Consider the following 14,623-nt stretch of genomic DNA (forward strand, 5'->3'; position numbering starts at 1 on the left):
ATGCAGGCCCCTTTACGGCCGTCGTTCCTGCTTGATCCCCTGGCCACGTGCTTAATGTCCATCGACGTGGATAACACCTACAGCATGAGGTACGTACCCTCTGCTTTCGGCCACCAGGAGCAATCCCTTCTTTGGACAGCCCTTTTGTCACATCGACCGCCTGGATGTGTACCCCCCTAGTCCTCGCCATGCCACTTTCGGGTTTCCTCAATTCTTTGAGGCGCGTGTAGAGCAGCTGCCTACTAGCCCCTCCAACCTGCTGTTCCCGCTCGCTGGCACCTTTTCGTCCTGAGCACAGTTGAGTGCTCCATGTGCCGCATCAGAGTTGCCCTGCTTGAGTGCTGGCACTAACTCGCTCGCCGGCCTCTCTTTGTCTCGACCGCCTTTCTCTGATGAATTTGCCGTGGACCAGACAGAGTTGCGTGTCACTATGAGCAATGTTACAGCAGTGCGATGCACGTAGGCGCACTTGTGAGACATGCGTCAACTCTCCAGCTGGGAGCGCGAAGCCCGCGAGAAGGGCAAACGGCATTCTGTTTGAAATTTCAGCTCTTTCTGCGGCACATAGCGATGTAATACTTAGCAGAAACAATCGCTAGTGCGCATTGTTTAGACGGCGCTTGTCAGCTCAAGATGACCACATCTGGTGAGGGGCCCCTTAACATTTTGGACCCAGCCATCAGTAAGGTGAAAACCCTCAATGCTCATCTGAAGTGCTACGGTTTCTGCCTTTTGATTTAAAACATCGCCAGACACCAGCACTTGCATGGTGATTATGGCTTTCAGTGACATCAAAATAGCTTCAAGCTTTGGGAGGGCACCTTGGCTGACATTCTTCTGTCGTGATCCAGGAGATGTCTCAGCGACTTCCAAAATGTTCACTGTGTTGTTTACGTAGTCTGATATTGTCTGCTTCGAGATTTCTCATTCTTTTGCGACGTCCCATTGCAACAGGTCACTTTGCATTTTCCTGATAATGGTGGCCTTCTTTTCCATTGTCAATATGCTATGATTTTCTCACATCAAAGCCTTTATCGAGTTGGCCGTAGACAACGAAGGCAGTATCGGCACCATTGTTAACAAATGGCAATAAAACGACTGAAGACAAACGGTCGTTGAAGCGGCTAAGCCTAGCATCACAGTATGCAGCTGAGGAAAACCACAATGCACATGAGAGGCGATACAAAGAGTACCACTGGCCATATGCGACTTACGAGTGCTGACAGCAATGACAGCACAAAGGCTTGCAGGAGAGTGCATCAAGCGGGACCTATCGAGGCTGTATATGAAATGGTAGCTCTGAATAGGCATGTGAGATTTGTGCAACGCTGCTTTCAGACTGCGGGAAAACAACATGACAGCGATGTTGTTTGCATTTTCGGTAGCTTTGAATTTGCAATCATGAGAAAAATTCAGAAAAATTAAACAAGAACAGTTCAAAACATTCTAATTTTCATTGTTATTATACATAACTATATGGAGCACGTTGGCAATAATATTGCAGAGTTAAAATATTCCGGCAGGCCCAGAAAATAGGGTGTCCAAAAAAATCGGTCGGAGATTGTATCATTATTATGCTGTGAAAAAGAACATATTCGAATTCCATTTTGTGTCAATAAACATCTTGTAAACCATTTTGAAAATCTTACGCTGCAACCGCATGCACCTGAATTACCAAGGAGAGGTTGGGCTTTGGTCAGTTGTCACAAAATAACTAGCACAATCTTCCTGTGTATGCCATGTAGTATACTGTGAAACAAAATAAAGTTTTCTTTTTTGTAGTTGTCAAAGTGGAGAAAGCGTCATCGTTTTTGTCATTATTGTGGCAAACATGCCACATTTGTAAACTTTGTCCAAACACACGTTGTGCAAAAATAACATGTCAGGGCTTTATAAGTGCATTTGAAAACAATGTGGTAAAATGGGTGGAAGTGCAAAACAAGATTGTGGCAGTGCGCCGTTTGGTTTCTATGAATAGAAAGTAAAACAGAGCGACTGTCGATTTTCACCGGAGGCTTTGTTGTGCAATGGCTACCCTGTTGACAGTGAACTTGAAGACACTGTGATAGAATTCTTTTGTGAGAACCGTGCACGAGTTCTCCTGACGACAGCAGATTCAATTCATTGCAAAGGCATTTGAATTGCTCACTAGTGCCTCATTTTTCAGAAGGAAAAGGCTTCACTTTTCACATCAGCAAAGGTGGATAGCCCATTGTAACAAGATTGCTGAGGAAGAATAACTATCCACTGGCACAAACAAGTGGTACAAAAGAGGTCCTTTCGGCCACTGCAGTCTGTAAACCTGGCACAAAAAACCCGAAGCTGCTATCGAAGGGAGAGGACCAAACTAGCGCATAGCCAGCATTTACCTCAAGACAAGTACAGGTCGTCTGAAGTGATTGCTGGTGTGCAACTCAGGAGCCCAGTGCATGCTGCTCATTGCCTGATGGCAGTGTTGGACACACCTAGGCCCGCTTAGTCATAGCCAATGATGTGCTCTGGGATGTTGTGACCAAAGCTTGTCCCAGGACAAGAATCCTTACAGTTCCCGTGCAGTATTCACCTCCCTCAATGAATGAGCATATTGATAAAACAATGTATGTTTTATAGTTCACTGCATTAAAGAATTTTGTTGGAATTTTATTCACATAAAACCCAGGGGTCAACTTACATCTCTAGTGATCTATATTCATGTTCTTACACTCATACACCAATTTATACATAACTAAGAGACTCACTGGGTGTAACATTATCCTAGAGCAATGTAAGGGCTACAACAACACCAGGACAAGACGGCTCTAGATTAGGCTCTGCCATCTAAGGTGCTTTAATGCTATACAGAGCATTATTTTTGCATTTTGCCTCAATCAGTATACAGACAAGAATAAAAAACTTGTTAATTTGTCATCAGCAGCAGAATGTCGCACACGCTTCAGCAAGTTATGCCAAGCTAGGCAGACTTGGCCATCTACCACACACACACAAGCAAGCAAATGTAAGAGAAGTGTCGGCCACTGCCCACCTGAGGTGGAGCTTAACTGTTCCACAGCCTCCGTAGTCTGCACGCTCCTAGACTTGCTCCCTGGTTTCAACGAGCAGCCGACAGACTTGTCAGCTAGAGGCAAGCTGCACTGCATGGCAACGTCGACCTGACCAACGACCTTTGAAGGGGCGTGGTGTGCCATTTTGGCAGTGATGCTTTCAGCTAGGCTCATCGCATTTGTGAGGCCTGCAGAAAATAAGTGAGGCGATTGCAGTCCTGTTGCAGCATCAAGAACAAGAAGTAAATAGAATAGGATAAATACAGGGGCATAGCCAAGGAACACAAAATAACCCTTCCGGTTCAGTATTCCTAAAGGGCTGCAAAGGACAATCCACATTGAGTACTCGAAAGCACGGCAACCTCTTTTTTGTGGAAGGCTTACAATAGCAGAACCTATTTGAGACACTTTTTCATCTCATGCTTTTTAAAGCTATTGGTGTAGTCCTACTAATGAGAAGTTGTGCAAAATCCTAAGCTCATTGCAATCAGCCTATTTAATGTCAACTGTAGGATCTCCAATCACCCCACGTCCTGTGCCAGCTGATACCATCCCGTGCTCGCAAATTTTCTATTTTATTACACTACCTGTCTGCTGTCCACAATTGCACGTCAGTTCCATTGGTACCAATTCAGTAACCCTGATAGGGCGTCAGTTACCTGCCCTACACATTACATTGCTGGCGCCAAGTTCATTTTTGATGCAACAGCATTCTTTAAGAACTTTACCCACTTAGCAGTAGGTCTGTACGTATGTATGTATAACCACACATAACCTCTTTCCTGCCAACTTGGGTCAGTGTGTAGTCTACGGTCAAATGGGTAGAGAATTTAGTTGCTGTGCTGCCCCTGGCAACTGGGTTCAAAACAAACTGCCGGCCCAACTTGGGCTTCTGGGCATGTAACAATTGGTATGTGCTGCTATTCAACAAACTTCTTTGATGCTAAGTAGGGTCACTGGGTATGTGCCATTGTTCAATGACCCTGAGCAGCCTCCCCCAGTGATTGATTGAAAACTTTATTATTCCACCGAGCTGAGGTGCCCGCCTCTTAACCTACGCGTAGGTAGGGGGGAGGACGAAGCAGTCCCCACGTGGCGAGGACGGTGTGTATTCACGGCCTCGACGGCCAGACGGATTGCTCGACGCTGGTCGTCTTCAGCCTCGCTCTGGAGCAAGGCCTCCCAGGCTTCTCTACTGTCAATGTTTTCCTTGGCCCCTGGGGAGCCAGCACACTCCCATATTATATGGTCTAGCGTACCTTTCTGCTTACAAATTTTGCAGAGGGCATCGTTATAGTCCCTCGTCTGTGTTAAGTAGATCAAATGTGGTGATGTATAATTGTTTCCCTGGAAGCGTCGCCAAATGCGAGCGTCCTCCAGAGAGAGAGACCGATGCGGAGGCGACAAGATTCTTCTTTCAGCTTTGTAATATTTGACAATTTCTCTGTACGTGATGATGCTATCTTTTATCCCTGGAACTGGTTGCTCTAGAGTTGCCCGGTGGTAGAGTGCTTGGGCGACCTCGTGAGCGGCTTCGTTGCCTGGGACTTCTTTATGGGCCAGTACCCAAATAAAAGTTATGTCCCTCCTGGGAGGGTTTTTGAGTAGAATGTGGAGGGCTTCTTCCGAGATTCTCCTTTTGTTAAAATTTCGGATAGCTAATTTGTTATCGCATAATATTACTCCCGCTTTTGTACCCGCACAAGCGAGTGCTACTGCAACTTCCTCGGCTGTACAGGCGTCCCTCGTGCACGTGGAGCACGCTATCTTAACGCACTCGTCGCCATCAACTACCATTGACACCGCAGCCCCGTTTCTGCCGCAAGCGGCGTCCACGTATGCTACTTTATGCGCCGGTGTGTTCGTAAGTTTATTTACTAGAGCCTTAGCCCTGTGAGCTCTCCTCTCTTAGTTGTAGACAGGATGCATATTTTTAGGTAGGGGGGTGATTCGGAAGCGTTTATGCACGTCCAACGGAATGTCTTTCTTGTCAGTCGGGGCACCCCTGTCGCATTGGATTCCTACCCATTCCATGATTTTTCTCCCTGTTTCAGACTGGCCTAATCTTTCCAACTGAGACACTCGTACTGCCTCAGTGAGCTGAACTAGCGTGTTGTGAACTCCCGTTTTGAGGAGGAGGTCTGTCGAGGTTGAGTCTGGGAGCCCTAGGGCTCTCTTAATGCTCTTCCCGATGATCACATCTATTTTCTCCTTTTCTTCTCGTTTAAACACAATATACGGTGTGGCATACGCTATATGGCTGGTAATGAAGGCTTGCATGAGTCTGAGGAGGCTGTTCTCTTTGAGGCCCCTGCCTTTGAGTGAAATTCTCCTAAAGATCCTCGTGACCTGCGCCGCGTATCCTTCTAGTTTTTTGATCGTCATGAGGTTGCATCCATTTCTCTGGATATACATGCCCAGAATTCCGATTTCCTCCACCTTGGGAACCTCATTTCCATTTACGAAAACATTGATGGGTCTGCTGCTCCCAGCGTGTCCCCTTTCATGTCTTGGCACAATGATTAACAGCTCCAATTTCTGTGGCGAGCACGCCAAGCCTCTGCTGGCCGCATACTATTCCACCATATTCGCCACTATCTGTAGCTTAAGTTTGATGGCTGCGTCACTCCCACTGTTAACTCAGATGTGATATCATCCGCGTACAAGCTAAATTTAATCGATTTAATCTTATTAAGTTCCGCCGGGAGACCCCTCATCGCTATGTAGAATAGGAAGGGTGATAGCACCGACCATTGCGAGGTCCCCTTGCTCCCAAGGTGATGGGAGGAGATTTTACATACAGAAATTTTATATTCGCCTCCCTCTGCGACATATGCATATACCCTTCGACATATGCATATACCCTGTGTCCCACACCTACCTCTTCGAGGCCTACCAAAATAGCCTTATGGCTAACGTTGTCAAATGCCTTGGTGAGATCGAGGCCTAGGATTGCCCTGGTGTCAGTTGAGTCGTATCGGTCTAGGATATCATGCTTAAGTCTGAGCATGACATCTTGTGTACTGAGCCCTGGCCTGAATGCAACCATTTCATGTGGCCAGAGATCATTCTCCTCCATATACCTGGTCAGTCTCGTTTGAACAACATGCTCCGTCAATTTCCCTACACACGAGGTGAGAGAAATCGGTGGCATGTTGTTCAAGCCGGGTGCTTTGCCTGGCTTGGGAATAACGACTACGTCCGCCTATTTCCATGTTTTTGGGAGTTCTTTCTCCCACACCTGGTTCATGAATTTGGTTAATGCAATGATGGAGAGCTGTGTTTGTTATCCCGTCTGGACCGGGGGCCGATTTCTTTCTGAGGTTATTAATCTCTGCTCTAACCTCTGTCGTGGTGATGGGGGCATCGACATCTGGATTGGGAGGTCCCTCGTAGTCCTTAAACACCTCGCTCTCTGCTTTTCCAAGATATCTCTCTTGGAGCTCGCTAATGAGGTCGTCATCTCTGCCAACAAAGCCATGCCTTGCGCTCACCTGGTTTGTACTAGCTTGCGTTTTTTATTTACTAGGGTCGATTAGATGTCTGAGAAGGCTCCAGGTTTTGGAGAGACTCATATTGGCTTCCATCTCATCGCACTTGCTGTACTAATTCTGCTCGTTGAGCTTAATCGCATATGTTTCTATTTCTTTGTTGAGTCTGGCTAGTTCGCGCCGGATATTCCTGTTTCATCTTTGTGCTTTGAGTCTTTTCTCCAGGTTACTCTTTCTGCTCCACATGTTCAGCAGTTTGCTGTCTAGTGCTGGCGGTGCGTCCTCATCCTCTACAGTTGTAGTTGCTTCCCCTATGTGCGTTTTAAGGAGCTGTGTCCACTCGTCAATATTGTAGATATCATCCGGCAGTGAGGCCTCCTTTCTTATCTCTCAGAATTTATTCCACTCCGTTAATTTTGGTTGTTTGGTGAGGCGCGTTTTGACGCCTTTTCCTAGCGTGAGCGAAATAATAAAGTGGTCGCTGCCTAGATTTTGTCCTGTGCTTTTCCATGTTACTGTTCCCGCCATATGGCTTATCGTGAGGTTGGGTGCTGTGTCCCTGATTATACTGTTGCCTGTGCGCGTAGGGACGCATGGGTCAGTATGTACAGTAAGCCCTAGCGTTTCTATATCTTCCCATATTCGTCTACCTTTGGGGTCCCTGTATGTATATCCCCATTCCTCGTGAGCCGTGTTGAAGTCTCCCATAATGATGAGAGGTCTCCCATCTGCGGCTTTGAGTGCTCTGCAGAATAAAGTAATGAATCTAATTTTCTTTTGCTTGGGTGTGCTGTACACATTCAGCAGGAATATGCTATCTCTATTTTTCTTCCCTGTGATAATCTCAACAAGAACAGCCTCTGTCTCGCTGGGGGAGACGGAACGTTGTGGGATCGTTCCCCACCTGCGGCAAGTTGTTTTCTCATCCACTTTAAGTTCCATCAATTTATCGTTTCTTTATTTCGTTTACTAAACACCAGTAATTTCCGCTATGTTGTCCTTGGTGTCAGTGTTCGTTGGCTTCTTATGACAATTCTAGAGTTCATGACATAGTTGCCAGTTATCCGTTCCTCCACCCAATTTTCTCCCACTTTTGCATTAAAGGGCCCCTCGAGGTCTGGCCATTTCGAGCTGACTAGCTTAGTGCATACAATGTGCGCTCATAATCATGGACACTAAAATTACATCTGTATTTTACATCTGTGTATTGTATTTTCCTGCCCGTGTAATTTTTTTTGGTAGGAATGTAGTCGTGACCATGTTTTTCTAAATGTTTAAAAATTTTTAGGCTTGGTTACAGCAATATTAGCTCTTTGTTTGGCTGGTTAAGCTCTGCCCCACCAGGTGCCTGGACCACGTAGACTGGTCAGGCCACTCACGTACGTCTACGCTAAGGCTCCTTCATCCCGGCAATAGTATGGGGAGGGGCTTTAGTTTACGCTTTCACCCACCCGTCAAAGCATCCAGCTCACCTGTGGTTACCGGAATATTGGACACACTTGGCACTGCTACAGAATGCTCGCAATGCACATTGATTCGATAGCTCGCGCTTAGGATCAACTGCCAGGTGGCTGGTTGAGAGGTTGTAGAGGCTTCGCACATTGGCTCCAAGGTAACTGAACTAGACAGTGAAGAGAGCCAGTGAAGGTGGAACTTAAGCCCAATCACTGTGCGAATGAGTTTAGGAGAAAATGTATGGCTATGGAGGAAGGTAACTTGTAATTGTCCGTAGCTCTCTTAATATGAGATGCTTCAATTCTGGTGCGAATGTTTACTGTACCCTATGCATCCACAAAACTTGTTCGAACTGTTTAAAAAAATGTTTTTATGTCCCAAAACCGCAATCCGATTACAAGCCACACTGCAGTGGGCAACTACAGAAATATGGAACACCTGGGGTTCTTTAACATGCACCTAAAACACGGGTGTTTTCGAATTTCGATACCATTGAAATGTGGCCACCATGGTGGGGATTCAATCCCATGACCTAATGTGTAGCAGCCCAACACTATAGGAGGTATGCACTGGGACTGATCCTCCAGAGGGCGCCAGCGTCGTTCCGGCTTGTTCGCCATGCCTGCGGTCCGTGCGGCCTTTCCGCTCGGGTAGGTCGTGTAAAGAAGCCATGTTTTCCGATTTGCGAGTTCACCTCGGCAGTGACTCGTCGTTCAAGTGTGCCAGCATCTGCCAACGGTCTCAGCAACGTGTTCGCAGTGCGGTCGTGTCTTTTGCAGCGAGTGTAAATACTAGCTATGCATATTTCCCGTTTCTGCAGCGTCGACCTGCTGCATACGCAAGAATGGTGAACTGCGTTGTTTGGTTGCAAGAACCACACAAAAAAGAAGCGCGGCGACGAAAATGTCGCGCAGGTCGGCTTTTTTTCACTACCCAAGGTTGTGAAAAACCAATGTAAGAAAACCGAAGAGACGACTGCTCGAAGGAGAGCAGAGTGGCTTCGTCAAATCAACCGCAAGAACTTGGACAACTCAGCAAACCATTACTGAGTGTGCGGCAAGCACTTCATTTCAGGTAAGCGCTAATATCTCAGAACGAGCGTTATTTCAAATTTAGTATACTTTTAATGATGCCCAGCGTAGCGGCAGCGTCGTGTTGGTGGTTCTAGGGTCAGCGAATGTCTCAACATTCGCGCGACCGCCTCAACGCAGCACAGTGAGCCTTTACTGCAGTTTTCTGGGCTGGAATGATCGTTCTGTTTTGTACTTTGTTGCCAGAAGAAAATAAGCTCAAGCAAAGGTAGCGGGTACTACAAAATTATTATTTGAACAGTGCTGTGCGTACATATGCAAGCTGGAAAAGAAAACGCATTCCGTTTAAAAGCGTACGTCATTCTCAATCAGCTGCTGTTGACGAGCCACTAAAACAGCTCTACTGGTGATCTGTGGGTCTCGCGTTCTATGCAGCTATATTTCCGAAAATACGAGGCGCAAAACGAGTGTTCTGCGCCAAAAGTAAAACAAAAACCTTGATAAAGAATTTCTAGTGAAAGCCTAGAGCCCACTATTGCGCTGTGCATGTAAATCCACATCACACAAGAAACAGTTTGACATTCATTTTTTGAAAGGTTGATGGTTTTATTTTTTGCAGGTCGACCAGCATATGCAATGGCCGACGCAGACCCAGACTAGGCACCATCACTTCATTTAGGACATGGAAAAAGTGTGGACACTGAAGGTTTGGCATCCCGGTAAATGCCCTTACTTTTTCAAGTGCTAGGTAAGTGTGTATGCTGAAGTTCGTTATGCCTTCAGCAGGAATGGGCCACGTTTATTTTCAGATACAGGAGAAAGCAAAGACGCTCAGAAAGAAGAGCCTGCCCTCTGAAAGAATGCCAAGTGAGCCCAAATACAACAGTTGAAGATGACATAGTGATTACAGAAGACGCACTTTCATCTGCTGATGGTCAAGAACCAGAACAGCCACAGGTTCCTGTCGAAGTCTGTAAAAATACAGGTATGTCCCAGAGTGCTTATCACCAGTAGTTGTGTGGGTTTAAGCAGTGGAAAGAAATGCATTTTGTCTAGAAGAAATTCCTGGTTCTAGGATCACACATAGGTGCATCTTTTCAGGGAAGGCTGACTTCAGTCATGTGACCAAACTGACAATGGCTCACATCGGACAGTTGGAGGAAGAAAACAGGCACCTTCTCTCAGAGTGTGGAGATGCAAAACAGGAGCTCGGCTCATTGCCGTAATATTCAGAAGCTCAGTGCGTCCTACACGGCCGCTCATCACAGCAATGCGGTACAGGCATACAGACCCGAAGCTCGTGCTTCTCTTCGTCTTCCACTTAGCTTAGTTGTGCGTCTCCGATGGACGCACTGGCCCTCTGAAGAACACGGCCAAATGCTCGCGTGTTCTAGCTAAGAGTGGATGACCGTGTACGTTCCTTTCTGCGCATCATTCAAGCATTTCGCAAGCGTACACAAACACGTCTGCGAATCGCACTAACTTACCTGGCAAACGATGACGACGCGGCCGTCAGATAGCACTTTCAGGCACGGCTGCTGGACCCAACCGCTCGTCAGATAATTATGGGCCTCCATTGCCTTGTATGCCTTGAACTGCTCCCTTGTTACGAAGCTTGTTGCATGAACAAGGTAGTCTTTTATATCCGTGAAGTCGACGCGCGGTTAGAGATCAGCATCGCGCCGAACTTCTTCACCTCGGAGATCAAGCGGGTCGACGCCGTCGCAAAGGCACAGCTTTTGCAGGTACCGAGATCTGTCTTCCTCGGAAAGCTCGCGTGTGTAGGCACTTAAACTCATTTTGGCAGAATTCACAGCACCGCTCACATGGATTACGCTGAAAGCGTAGGAAGAAGGCACAGGCGCCGCAACTCCGTGTCTCACAGCGAGCAACACAACACCACACTGGACGCAGCCAGACGGAGCTGGCGAGACCGCAGCAATGGCGGACGGCTCGACCGACGCTAGCGCCCCTTGCGTCTGACGTCATGTGCATAGCTCCTATAGCCACTACGCAACCACAGCAGGTCCTGAACCATTTCAGGGACCCTTTAAAGAACACGAAGGTGTCCAAATCCGTAGTCTGCCACTACAGCATGCTTCATAATCTGATTGTAGTTTTTACACATACAACCCCATAATTATATTTATGTTTAGCACATCTGCCATAATACGATGATGGCGCATGCGAGGCAATGACAATGCTCAACCTTCTTGTAGGTTGTGAACAATGATGTACAACTCCTCGAGAAATGGGTTCCTGTAGTAATGGAGGTGTGACAAAACTTTATAAAAGGTGTGCAATGTTATCAGCAAGAATGCAAGCCCTACACTCTTGTTGGTAAGATTGCTGGCTAATTAGAGCATGAACTTGTGTGAAGAAAATGTGCAGGGACCACATATGATGACTGTCAATGTAAGGGAATAGCCTAAAGGAATGAAATGATGAATAAACAAAAGAGCAAGCAAATGAAAGAATAAGAAAGAGCAAACGAATGTTTTCCTTGCAGAGTCCAACCTCCAACAACAAAAATGGTCAAAAGAGCCAAAGAAATTCACTTCAAAAGATTTCATCGCAGCCACATGTCTATGTCAGTATGAAATGAAGAGTACACCACACTGCTACACATAAAGCCCAGAGCAAGTAACAAAGTTTCAATAATATACCACCATAAGAACACTATACAAACGGTTGCCGATCGCAACTCAGACAAACACTGAAACATCTATGTATACCTGCAGGCATGCAGAGCTATTTTTGATGCTGAAACAATTTAAGCAATTGTTGCGGCCGACTGGCATTCCCTATGTACGAGACCTAATCTATACTAACACTTTCGCCACCACTCACTGACATTGCTTGTGGCGCAGCAACTGCACTGTACAGATAGACAGTCTTATGACAATGAGTCAGGCACTGAGGATGCAACTGGCAAGTGATAGTGCACCTGACAGAAAATACGTTGAAAAGCAACAGTATTCCCACAAAAAAATTACTCACAGCTGCGGATGTTCAGTCACAGTTAACAACATAATTATTTCTGTATGATTAATTGTCTTGGGACAGCTCTACACAAATTTTCTGGATTCGTCTGTTTCTTTTGTGATGGCATCAGGCACAGAATTATAAGAGTTCTGGCCTAGTCAATTTTATATTCGCATTTAATGCACTGTGGGAACTTCCAACAGATAATTGGTCGGCCTTACTGGCCTAGATCTGAATATGCCTTGCCACCTGTATAGCACAACAGTGATAGGGTGTCACACATCACTCAAACAACATTTCATTCAATCTTCCTTTACTGGAGCAGCTCAAGTATTAGAAGCATCAGCATGCCTTGGGCAAGTGGATATACATACCAGATTCTGGACTGAGGCAACCAGCAGCAATTAGCACTTGCAGATAATTGTTGTCAACGGTGCAGAGATAGGCTAGATCTTGACGGGCACAACTCACAGCAGAAACTGTAACGACAGCAGTAACACAGTAAAACACATTAGACTAATGACGGTACAACCATGCAGGGATGTGTGCCTTGAGCACTTCACCGCGTAACTGTCGCAAAGTGAAAAAATGTGCTCCTCGCGCAACAAGGAAAAATTTTCTTTTAACTGTAAACTCTCGAATGTGTAGCGTTTGTCCGGGTAGCTCGTAATAGATGTCCTAAAAACAGCAGACAAAATTAAGGCAGACAGACTACCTGTATAATATACCGTATTTGTGTTATTACAATGTCGACCACGGATGCAAAGTTACGCGCATGACATATTGTTACAAGGCGGGAGACGTCTATTTAGAAGGCTCGGAACTGAAGCACTGGATGGAGCGAGGCCGCTACAGCAAAAAAAAAAGTCTTCACCCGCTCCTTTTTTTTCTCGTGTGTACAAACGTGCCGCTACAATATCAACAAAGAAAGCAACGGACGTAGGCAAGCTGATTCGTGCGCTCATCCATGTTTACCTTTGAAGGTGCTCGTAAGCGACAGCAGCAGGGAAGCGAGTTTACCTGCTCGCTCACCACGTATGTAAATACGTTAACACAGCCAACACAGCATACCACCATAGAATACAGAACAACTTTGGTACCACTACTCCACAGCTCACTCATAAAGTCGCGTGCGTCTAAAAAATCTCTCACGTGACCCGATCCTAGGTGCCTAGGGACAGGATCGTTTAGGGATTTTTGAGAAGGCGCGGTGGTGGCGCCGAGCTATAGTGCCTAGAATGTACTGGCTAGTATGCCGTGTACCCGCTCTTTTCAATGGAGTAGCGTGGCGCCGCCTGCAATGAATGCCCACGGTGGCCGACAGAGGTCGCTGCCACACGGGTGAGTGCAGACTGCGCGTGTCGTCTGCTTCGCATATCAGCTTCGCAGCTGTGGCGTCGGTTTCTATGTTGGCGTTTTCAGTGTTATTACAGCGTTGCGTGTTTGTTCTTGGTGTTGTCAAAGAGTGAGTGCGTCGCTGCTGTGTTCGTGTGCCTGTCATTACAAGAACTATGCGGCGGCGGTGAAAAAATGCCGAAGAGACAGTGCAAGGAGGGGACCTGCTTTGTGCCATTGTGTCGAAGCGGTTACCGCTCGAACAAAGGGCGGGTATCCTTGTTCACTCCACCACTGATACGAAGCAGTAGCAGAATGGGCAAGAATGATCAGGAGAGCAGACAGAAGGCCGGCACCAACTGCTGTGGTTTGCGAAAAACATTTCGAAAACAGCTTAGTCGAGCGCGCGTTCTCTATCACCGTGAACGGCGTTGTCCCCGAGATTCCACACGATAAACCACGCCTGAAACCCTACGCTATACCCACGATATTTCCTGAGTATCCTAAGCATACACCTTACTTTTCGTGAGTATATATACCAGAAAAAACAAGAAAAAAGGAGCAGTAGTGCTTTGATCTACTATACTGTTATGTTAAATTTTCAGGCCCACCTTTCGCCTTTCCCTCTCCAGGTCAGTGAGCATGCATTACTGAGCCTGAGTTACTAAGCAAGGCAATATCAGCGAATCGCAAGTTGCTTAGGTAACAGTCTCGGAAGAGAACAGCAGTTTACGATAGGTAGCGAGGCACTGGAAGTGGTAAGGGAATACATCTACTTAGGGCAGGTAGTGACCACGGATCCGGATCATGAGACTGAAATAACCAGAAGAATAAGAATGGGCTGGGGTGCGTTTGGCAGGCATTCTCAAATCATGAACAGCAGGTTGCCGCTATCCCTCAAGAGGAAAGTTTATAACACCTGTGTGTTACCAGTACTCAGGTATAGGGCAGAAACCTGGAGGCTTGCGAAAAGGGTTCTGCTGAAATTGAGGACGACGCAACGAGCTATGGAAAGAAGAATGATAGGTGTAACGTTAAGGGATAAGAAAAGAGCAGATTGGGTGAGGGAACAAACGCGGGTAAATGACATCTTAGTTGAAATCAAGAAAAAGAAATGGGCATGGGCACGACATGTAATGAGGAGGGAAGATAACCAATGGTCATTAAGGGTTACGGAGTGGATTCCAAGGGAAGGGAAGCATAGCAGGGGGCGGCAGAAAGTTAGGTGGGCAGATGAGATGAGATAAGGCAGATGGTGGGCAGATGGTGGGCCTGCCGTAGCAGA

At 46.6% G+C, this 14,623-nt stretch overlaps 1 long non-coding RNA gene across 1 annotated transcript in view; it reads right to left on the reverse strand.

Moving 5' to 3' along the window:
• Positions 1-13,108, reverse strand: part of LOC140214333 (uncharacterized) — a 44,428-nt gene extending 31,320 nt beyond the window's left edge. The window contains exons 1-3 of the long non-coding RNA XR_011891290.1: positions 12,979-13,108; positions 12,378-12,482; positions 3,023-3,229 (exon numbers count right to left, since the gene is read on the reverse strand). This is a non-coding gene — a long non-coding RNA (uncharacterized lncRNA). The remainder of the gene's footprint in view (positions 1-3,022; positions 3,230-12,377; positions 12,483-12,978) is intronic.
• Positions 13,109-14,623: the final 1,515 nt, after the last annotated feature.

This window comes from Dermacentor andersoni, unplaced genomic scaffold (assembly GCF_023375885.2).
Source record: "Dermacentor andersoni unplaced genomic scaffold, qqDerAnde1_hic_scaffold ctg00000039.1, whole genome shotgun sequence".
NCBI classification, from domain to species: domain Eukaryota; kingdom Metazoa; phylum Arthropoda; class Arachnida; order Ixodida; family Ixodidae; genus Dermacentor; species Dermacentor andersoni.